The sequence below is a fragment of the Athene cunicularia genome (genome assembly GCF_003259725.1).
Source record: "Athene cunicularia isolate RWA chromosome 5 unlocalized genomic scaffold, athCun1 chr5_part2, whole genome shotgun sequence".
In the NCBI taxonomy this organism is placed as follows: Eukaryota; Metazoa; Chordata; class Aves; order Strigiformes; family Strigidae; genus Athene; species Athene cunicularia.
Window position 1 is genome coordinate 4,555,468 of NW_020799102.1, and position 10,681 is coordinate 4,566,148.

The 10,681-nt window shown below is 38.0% G+C and overlaps 1 protein-coding gene across 2 annotated transcripts in view; it reads right to left on the minus strand.

Moving 5' to 3' along the window:
• Nucleotides 1-10,648, minus strand: part of PIK3C2A (phosphatidylinositol-4-phosphate 3-kinase catalytic subunit type 2 alpha) — a 50,217-nt gene extending 39,569 nt beyond the window's left edge. For both annotated transcript variants that reach the window (XM_026850662.1, XM_026850661.1), the window contains exon 1: nucleotides 10,398-10,648. The gene's annotated coding sequence lies outside the window, so the exon portion shown is untranslated. The remainder of the gene's footprint in view (nucleotides 1-10,397) is intronic.
• Between the last annotated feature and the right edge of the window lie 33 nt (nucleotides 10,649-10,681).

Below are 10,681 nucleotides of genomic sequence, written 5' to 3' on the forward strand. Positions count from 1 at the left end.
AAGTACAGTTGCTCATTAAGTAATCGCTTTAACAGCCCCTTAAAAGAAGTGTCATTCACTACCAGGTAAGGGAAGACACCCTGAAAGGTCACTTTTGCTTAAGGCCACCACCAAAAAAATGACCTCTTACATTTCTCTGATTCTAATCTTGTGTTCAGTACTATTATACAACTTCCTATATTTGCCACAATATCTATGCCTCTTTATTAAAATCATCTTTCCAGAAGTTACCAGAGGAACTACATTATTTTTCAGTATTATTTTTACTTTATTCTACAGCTTTTACACACAGCCAGGTCAGAGTTGAGACCAAGAGATAAGATGTCTTCCAGCAACAGCTCGTATGCATATCAAGTAGCAAGATAAAAATCATGAATAATGAGTTTCTGCTAGGAGGGTTACATAAACAGCAATCCTCATTGAAACACAGTTTCACTGAACTAGATGAGCCCTTTAGATGTAAATCATCATGCGTTTAAGTCATGCAACAATCTACAAATGAACAGAGTTCTCTGCAACAAGTAACATAGATAACTCAAAAGTCTGTGTTCCCTTGCTATTCACACCTATTAGAAGGGTTTGGGGGTTTGTTGTTGTTTTGTTTGGTTTGTTTTTTTTTTTCCTCCTCCTTGAATCAGACTAGAGCTACATGCTTTAAACAAACTAACTCTACTTCTTCGGACTCACTACACAGACTGCAAGACTTTAACAGATTCTTTAAAATTCTTTAAGACTCTGGCCAAGCATTTGTTTCATCTACTTCATTTCAGTGGTTTACACTGTGAGACAGACATCTTTATAAAGCTTCTATACATTTCAGCTAGATCTGAAAACAAATTCAGGTGAAACCCTTCACAAAGCAAGATTAAACCAGAACTGATGTTACAGGTACCAAGAGAAGATTTGAATGAAAGAGCATGTCTTCAGAAAGACTGAAACAGTGACAGAGTAAAAGTTATAAACCCCTGAAAACCATACAACTGAAGTCCTGAGGAATAAAGTCTTAAGGAGTAGCTTTGTAGGTTACTAGTATGCATCCATTCTAGGAGATAAATATATTCAACACAGATGAATTCTACAGAAAAAAGCAGACACCAGATGCTTTTCCATACAATACACTAAGCTGTGGAGTTTGACATTCATTAAAGCCACCACTTTTGCTTTAGGAAGAAGCCCTGTCATATCTACTGCCTATTTGCACAGCTGAGTGTTGAGCCCAATCAGGGAATTGATTTAAAAAACCAAAACCAACCCCAAACGTTTTTGCTGGGTTCCTTTATAGTCAGCATAGGTCCCTGGTCCCACTTACATCACAGCTATGGCCCTCAGTGCCATTTGGTTATTTTACTGTCCTCCTGTTATCAGGACAGTCACTCTAAACCTTCTCCTAAAGGTGTACCAAGTATTTTTCAAATGGTCTAAACCTACCAGCCACAGACAACAAACTAACAAGAACTCGAATATACTTTACCCCAACTGCTTAGCTAGATACCCAAGCAGGCTTTAATCTCTATTGACTTATGTCTGGTTAACATTGCTATGTCAAGTTTTCAGATGCAATTACCCTGACTTAGGAAGTTCTCTCAGCAATTCCTACCTGGCTTTTCCAAGAAGCAGCAACATGATCTAAATGCTGTTTTCACAGTCTTGCTGGCCTAAGGATTCTAAACATCAGCAGGATTTTTTTTCTGAATCCTACTCAAAACACTAAAATAGGATCATACTTTCTGAGACTACTCTGAACTGTTTGGGCTACAACTCTGAAGAAGATTATTAGTGGATTCTGGTGCTGCTTGATATTACAGCAGCAAGACATTTTTATTAAGGAAAAAATATAAAGATTATATGATCTTCAAAGTAACTATATGTACAACTCTGGCTCCTTAAAAAAAGTAGAAAGCCTTCATTTTCAGCTTTGATCTCCATACTCACCAAGCAGTCTCCTACTCACAAGAAGTCACTGTCCCACAAAGTCATGACTGCAGATAAACATACACCCCTTATCACTCAGAAACACAGTGCACAGCTACTGCAGCACATTCATTTGTAACATCTAGAGAATCCCAATCACTCAATAATGGCTTATTTTACAATTTCACATTACAGTTCCGCATTTTTGTCAGTGTATGACTGCACTTGCCTTGGCAAATCCAATGACAGTACTCGACAGAAGATTATTACTACTAGTGGTTATCTGAAAAGTTGAATTTTATTTTTGCAAGACAGTCTCATCAGCATGCATTCACTTTGATCGCTGTATTTAAATCCTGTCCTTGGAAACTTCTAAAACCAAAATCAGCATATAAATTTCTGTCAAATTTTATAAGCAGAATGCAGTTTTCAGTTTGAAGTTAAAAACTGATTTTAAGAAGTCTGATAAAATGCAACAGTTTTAGCTCAACTTTATCCTGCATGCCAGCTGTAAATTCACATGATAAAACATCAGAAGAAAAGCTCCCTAGACATAAGCATAGACCTTCTTTTAAATGCTAACTACGCAGCATCAGTTAACATTTTCCTGTAAATTTAGCTTCACTTTGAACTTCTGACTTTCTAGTCATCTAAGTTCAAAGGCAAAGAGTCAGCAGAATTTAAACTTCTCCAACATTTACAAAGAGAAGGGCAAATTCCTTTTGCACCATCTATCAGCAGGGAGCTTCTCTCCAACACTCAGAAGAATGTGTCAATTCATATCCCAGAAACAGGAAAACCAGATACCTGAAGCATTACTTGACCATGCCATACAAAATCACAAGAAGTCTGCAACAACTGGAACTCATCAGAAGACCTAGAAGTAATCCTTAAAGAGTCATGATTGTTCTCATCTCAACTGCCACACACTATTTTAAGTAACAGTAATAATCAGTTTTCAACTGTCAATCTGTTCACCTTCAAGAGCACAACTCTCTTTCTAAACACTTTAAGAACAGGTCAAATGCTTTTTTTTTTTTTTAACAAAAAAACAAAAAAACAAACCTGGAAGCAATTGAAGAGATTATAATAGAAATTAGGAAGCCATAAAATAATCCCCTATACCACTTATCTGTCCCCTAAATTCGAAATCAAAGGGACACATTCATACTTTATACAAAGCCACCATATTTACACTGCCCCAGCAGTAACTCAGCAATACTACCTGCTTCATTTAAAAGCAGGTCTAAGTCTCAACTACTTGATTTATCTACAGCCTTGATGAAAGATTATCTGTCTCTTGCAGCGAGACTTCATTAACTTTAAGCAATTTTTTCTTTAAGTATTGAACCAGATGCGATCAGGCATGAGTCTACATATCTCTTTCTCTGGCTCCAGTCTAGCTGAGCTTCCCTAAAAGAAATGCTTCCTTGGTGGCAATTCTGAATAAATGTATTTAGAGTCTAAAGTTAATTTGCTCAGTCAAGTACATGTGTATTGCTATGCAATTTTATTGAGTACTGCTCAGTATTCATTATTTCAAAGGAGTAAAGTTATCTTAAAAAAACCTGCAGCAACAAAACTTTATTAATATCAAGAACCAAGAAACAGCAAGAGACTGACCATCTCCTTCAGAACAAAGTCTCCACAAGGAATAGAAATTAATTTCAAGTAAGATTTTCACTTACAGAAGCTTACATAAAAAACCCATATGCACCAATCTAGCAAATACATAAAATTAAAGACTTTTTTTCTAATGAGGAATTTATGGGGTTTTGGTAAGAAGCTTCAGGAGAATCAATACAGGATATTACATCTCTAACAGAACAAAGACACCCAAAATTAGTTTCCTATCTTAATGATCAAGGGATGAATTGATTAGAGATAAATCCTGTTACCTTAAGCAGAGGTAATCTCACCATCTGCTCATGTACATGTTAATACTCTTCTCTAAAGAAGAGTTGCACTTTTAAAAAAAACCCAAGGCTTTTAATATTCTATTTATAAGTTGTTCTAGTGCTAAACAAGCACAGAACGTATTATTTGGTAATTCATTCTTAGGAAATACTTTCTAGTTATCGCAAATGAGTGCGCATGAATTCCCTAGAGTCCAAGCACTAAATACAGAAGCAATGATAACAAGTCAGACCATTTCCTGCATTCCTTATAAAGTAATGAATGCCCTGACACACAGTAGCCAGAGCTTCCTCAAAACAAGTGTAATTTTCACAACAACTCCGTGGTTATTTTGCCATGATTTAAGAAAAGATTGGAGGCATTTGCCTAATATTGAATGATAACTACAGAATTAGCAAACCTTGCCTGCATACCGGAGACAGTAGCAGTTTTATGGGATACAGGGAAAACTTAGAAAAATAAGACAGCAGTAATATACTATGGAAAGTACTAATCATCTGGAAAGGAATTCATAGCAAGGCATTTGCCACAGCAGGAAAACTCCTTAGCAAGAAAAAACACAGAACTTTGATGTTCAAAAGCCCTCTCTTGCCAGATGCATTCAGATTGCTACAAACCAAGAAACAACCTAACAGATACCCCAAGAAGTCATGTTATGAGTGTGTTATTTTTCAAAATACTGTTAGGCTTAAATTGGAAGTCTTCCAATAATGTGTACACAAGTACTCCTGAAAGGTTAATGTTTCAGGTATATAGTTCTGTCACAGCGCCTTTCCACTAAAAACTTAGTAGCTTCTTTAATCCAGTCATTTTAGCAAAATTGGAAAGTAGCCCCTCACAGATGAGATTAACACAGTTAACTGAATGAATCCATTTCATTTCAGGCCATACTTACAGAATCTTTAAAAACAATTTCACTAGCTTAAATACAGGTGCAGTTTTCAGTTGGTCACAAATTCTGAACCAGCACTCATTTCTGTTTTGCTCAAACCATTCAGCTTGTAAATACCTAAGCAGCTGTACTGAGACCAGTAACTGCATCTCTTAACTTTTATTTTTTGAAATTTCATTTACATCTAAGAAGCATAATTTCATCACAAAACCTTTGAGATAGGTAATCATAGGGTTTTTCCAGTACCAAAACAAGAAGCCTCCAGGAATGCTTCAAGGTCTTTTAGTACTGGCAACAAATACCTTGAAAAAAATCCACCCTCGGCTGTTTCAGTGTTTATAAAAACCACTTACAAACTGTTATACTCAAATCAATTTTCATCCAGGACACTGTGCAGAAGACTGTTACTAGATATCTTGTAACAGCAGAATCTTGATTTTTTTGATCAATGTTTCAAGAGTGACAAAGGGTGGAAGCATCTGTCATGACGTTCCAGCCTAATCTTTGTGTAGGCAGCTACAGCTACCTACAGATCATATGTTTTCCATTGCCACAAAATAAATTTTCCCCTTCTTGAACCAGTGATTTGCACCATTAGCCACCACAAACCACTCCACCACCAGAGGTAGATACATGCGTACTTGGAACAGTAAATTTGCAAGCTTCTTCAGCATATTTGTGCTGTTATATTCCTCCCCTCAAATTCTGAGCCCAATCACCATTACTTTTAAGTCTCTTGAAGAGATAATTAAATTCCATATAAGTTTCATAAAAACAAGCAATCTGACATCACCACCACCACCGGGTGTCACAACTAGAAGAAAGCAGCAGCATGAGCTCATATGATTGGATGCCACAGATTTATTACTAAGATAATCTTTATAAATGCTTGAATCATGGCAAGAAGTCCTTAAGTCAATCAGCTGAAGACACAAATCAACAGGAAACTAGACATCCGTTTCATCAGCTGTAGAACAACTCACCAACCTTTGCATCTTTACTTCTCCCTACTTTGTTCTCAGCTCTCTAACAGCATACCTGCAATTGTTCCGGCCCACTATTTTCTAGATGCAGATACCAGAAAAGCAATAGTGAAACTGATGGCATCCCAGGGTTTTTCATTCTGATGCACTTGGCCAAGATATTTTTTTTCCATGCCTTGCAGCCAAGCCTATTACCAGCATTGTTTGACAAAGGCTAAGAATTTTAGCTCTGTTGCAATGTTTTTCCTTACAGAATAACGCTTTCATATCCACTCCTCCTGTTTCAGAAGTCTTATTTTTAAAACTTTTTACTGGTTCTCTTGCTTTTTAGCCACTGCTGAAGCTGTGCTTTGCTCCATGTCACCCTTATGATTCACTCTTTTTTTCCCCACCAACCCTCTTTTCAAAGGGCACTTGAAAATATACACTCATACAAATACAAAATATTCCACACAGAATCAATGTTAACTACTGGTTTAGGGTCTGGGGTTTTCATTTTTTAAGTAATGTTGTTGCCCCAAATATTTTGATTCCCCAAATGTATAATTTGTGCAGTAACCCATGATTTGCAAAATACTTTTACTCTGGAAGATCACTTTCATGGAACAATTAAGAGTGGAATTAAGAGTGGAATGAGACTCAGGGGGTCTCTAGTTCCATTACCTGCTCAAAGCAGGGTCAGCTATGAGAAGGTGACAGGGGTGCTCAGGGCTTTATCCAACCAGCAATACTGCAGACAAAGTTTTAGTTATTCATACAGCGCAGGCCTGACCACAGTGGAGTGCGACAAATTACCTGCAGCATCTATCCAGACTAGTATTTCCACTAATCCCAGTATCAGTACTACTAAGCAGAAGATAGACAACCTTTTAAACTACATATCTAGTACAATCAAAAATACAGAAAGGGTCTAGAGCATGGGGAGGACAGAGAAAAGATGAAAGAAACATTTGTGCTATCTGCTTTTACCACCCAAATAGAGATGCCCCAACACCTTCCACGTTTGTAACATTCTACAGCATAGACAGATGACCATGGTAAAAACCCTAATTTTCTTAAGTTATATGCCTGAAGCCCTGCAAATATCCTCCTAATGTCACAAAGCATTCAAAACGCAGCAAAATGCAGGAAGTTCATGATGCAATGTACAGTGGCTATTAACACAGGGAGATGAAACAATCCTCCCCCACAAGGATCCTGCTCCGTTCCCTGGGCAGCAGCACACAGTATACACACAAGCAACCCAAAAGCAATCCAAAACATCAGTAGTGTAGGGAGAGAAAACCATGTCACCACAGCTCTGTCCCAAACTTAACTCTATTATCACTGTATTAGGATCAATCTACCAGTCTAACCAAAAAGCAATTGTGCTGCAGTAGTCAAATTATTTCTACCACTTGCTTCAGCAGAGGAGTTTCCCCTCAGGCAGGAAATTTGCACAGTTTCAGTTATAACCAGCAGATGCTTCTTAGTCACAAACCTAGTATTTATGAAAGTATTAAGCAGAATTGTTGATTATTGACAGAAAAAAATGCACTGCTTACATGTACCTTTTTGCTTTATATATTATAAAATACGAAGTGCTTATTACACATAGATTCAAAGATTTATTTTTTTTTAAAACTACACAGGTATAAAACTGAACAGGATGGCTATACTCAGTCAGGCCAAAGGTTCATGCCATCCTTAACTTGTCTACAAGGGTGGCTTCAGAAATACAAATGGAAAAAAGCTAAACCAAGGCAAGAGTGTAATGACACTTCCTCAAAATACTCTTCTAGTCTCCACAAATTCACCACTTAAGTACTTCCTGAATCTTGAGGTAACTTCTCTATTATAAAGACCTCTGATGGATATTTTCCTCCTGGAATTTGTGCAGCTGCATGCTGAACTCATGTAAACTTTCAGCGCTCACCTTATAGCTCAGCTCTGTCACCACCCTCTGCTCTTCTGCGCTGGCTACCATCCAAGTAGACAACCGTATCCATTATCAATGACCTGTTCTTGATGTGTCTCCTCTAACTACTAACATCAACTACAGTACTGAAACCTGTGAGCTACAAACCCTATATGGGCCAAATTATTTCATCTAGGTCATCATGCAGTAACCAGCCTCTAGATCTGAACTAGTGACACAACACAAATACCATGAGGTCCTGATACACTATGTACTGCAAGTTTCCAGTTCTGGTTTTTTTGTAAGTGATGTTTTGCTTGTAACTTTAATGCCTTACACCTTAAAAGGACAAGTTACATGGAATATACAACATACCTTCTCTCTCTCTACTTGAGCTTCTTCAATAAAAGCATTCTGAAGTCACCACCACTTGCAACAAACTAAACTTACTCTAAGTGTAATTGCAGGTTGCATTTCTACTAAGGTATAGATCAAAGTAATATTTCTCATATTTTTTTTAATGTGAGCTTTGAGGAAAAAATTTTATTCTAAATCTTTGATAGATTAGGTGAGGTTTATCATCACTGGCACTCTCTGAAACATTTCCTTCTTCACTTGTCCAGTCTGGAAACAACTTCTGCATTCTTCTGCAAAGACTGACATCACAGCAACCTTTTCATGTACAAAGGGGCTGGATGAATGCTGTGTTAGATGAATGACGTTATTAACCACTGCTGATAAAAACTGAACTCTGGTTCTGGTAAGTAATTACACATCCACATCTTCTACTTAAAATAGAGGAATATGTTTACAGTTACACTTCCATGAGGCAAACAATGTACATTTGTGCTATACTCTCTTTTTAAAGTTTGTTGTACTGTTCTAAAAATAAATAAATACCACAGTAATTTCTATGCTAACACAGACACTCAAAGGCAATAAATCTAAAATAAAAACCAGATCATTATCTGAATGTCATTAAGGCTGACCTTAAAATACATACTAAATTTTATGAATTCCAGTCATGTCAGCGTCATGCTTATACTGTCCTACCTATCAATGTCAATGTATCACAATTTGTTATGGAAGCTTAAGGTTGCTCAAGAGTTTAAAGACAAAGAACATGCAATCCTGCTCTAATCAAATTCAAATCTAGCATTCTTTTTTCCAGATAGCCCCATACTGGCCTGGTTTTGGTACCACACCAAAGCCTAATGCAATAATTAAAAAAAAAAATCACCCAAACAAAACCAAAACATCACCTCAGCATTTTTAATTTTTTAAGCAACGTTTTATTTCAAGTTTCTTCAGCTAGATAGCAGATATAATAGCAGCACTAGGCAAAAAATATCCGCAGTTTCAAGTTAACTTAGTTTGAGAAGTAAGCAGAGGAATACAAATTCAGAAAAGGTTTTTTTTACTTGACATTTTGCAATGCATCATTTTCCACTTAAGGCATTCAGTTTTCTTTGTTGCCACATAGGCAGCTACTCAAAAAGAGATAAAAATAAATCATCAATTTATATACACTGGTTATCTATACTGATGAACCTTTACATTTAAGTTCTTAATGATGACAGTAATACTCCAAAAGGAAAGTAGAACCTCAAATATCTAAATCAGGATTACTATTACATTGCAATTAGGTAGAAAAAAGAAATCTATTTTATTAAATCGATCAGAATTTTAAATCTTTCTTGAGACCTCCTATGTATTTTTTTATATACAAGAATCTTTATGTAAGAGACTGTACAAATACAGCACAACATTTAAGATGGGACTCTAAAGAGTTTATTACTTGTTTGGTTTGTGGTTTCCCCCCCTCCCCCAAACAAAAGGCCATTTAGCTTCAAGTATTTGTTACTTCTCCCTGTACTTTCTCCCACTGCCTTTATATTTTATGCAACTTCGTTTCACTGTCCATTTGTTCTTATCTGTTTTACTTCAACTTGCTTTCAGTGTAAAAAAAGGTAACTTGGTGGGTATTACAGTCCTGTTTTTCCTCTCCCACAAATGCAGTAAATAAGCCCAATTTAAGCAACTCCTCTTTCTCCCAGACATCAAGTTTTTTCCATGCCCACTCTATGTTGGTGGAATGAAGGACACAACTGACTTCAAAGCTAACAAAACCAACTCAGAAAATAACTTCCATCGGCCAGATTTCATTCCCCCTGACCCATTTCTGCTTCCCCTTTGGATTCTTCATAAATCACCCATCACTACTACTCTTGAACACCGTTTACATTCCGAGTAGCTATTGCACAAGATCTTTTATGAACATCACATATTTTCCCTTGAATTTTCAGTTCCCTTCGGGAAGAGATTTGCACTAAGCATGCAAGGTTGTTATTTAAAACCTCTGCATTTCTTTCCTACTCCAAAACAGCTTAACTATGCTTCAGGATCACATCTGTAATAAGAATACAATGACGAGGAAGAGCATCAGAATCTTTCTTCTCTTCCAAGCTCTTTTACGTTACTACCATATTCTCTTTCCCCGAACAACAGCAGAGCTGTTAGTGAGAGGTCACTTGCTCTAACGAAGATGCAGGTATACCTTTTTTTATTGCCCTGATGCAGAACAGTAAGCTCAATCAAGCTGTGAACATTAAAGCAGTTAACGCTTCCACGTATTACTACCAATGTCTGAAAAGCTCCCGGAAGAAACAGCAGAGCTGTTTACCCATCAGCTCTGTAAACAGCCAACTTCTCGGGAACCACGGGAAGGCGCCAAGCCGAGGTTAGCTAACCCACTCGAAAAGCCAACACGGAGATGAATAAAAAGGAAAGGTAAAACCTGGTGGGCCTCTGCAGCGACAGCCAAGGTCCCCCCTCCACAGGGCGAGCACTGCGGCTCCCGAGCGCCTCCAGCTCCGCGCCAGCCGCCCCCGGGACTTCACCCGCAGGTACAAAAGGCTCCTCCGAAACCCGGCGCTACGAAGCGCAAGCAGCTCCTGGAGACGCCTCGGGATTCCCGCTCCGTGCGAGGAGCGGGCGGCTCCAGCGCTCGGACCCACGAAACACTCCCCGCAGCCGCCGCCTCCCGGGAGCCCGCACCGACACGGAGAGGCGGGGTGTGAT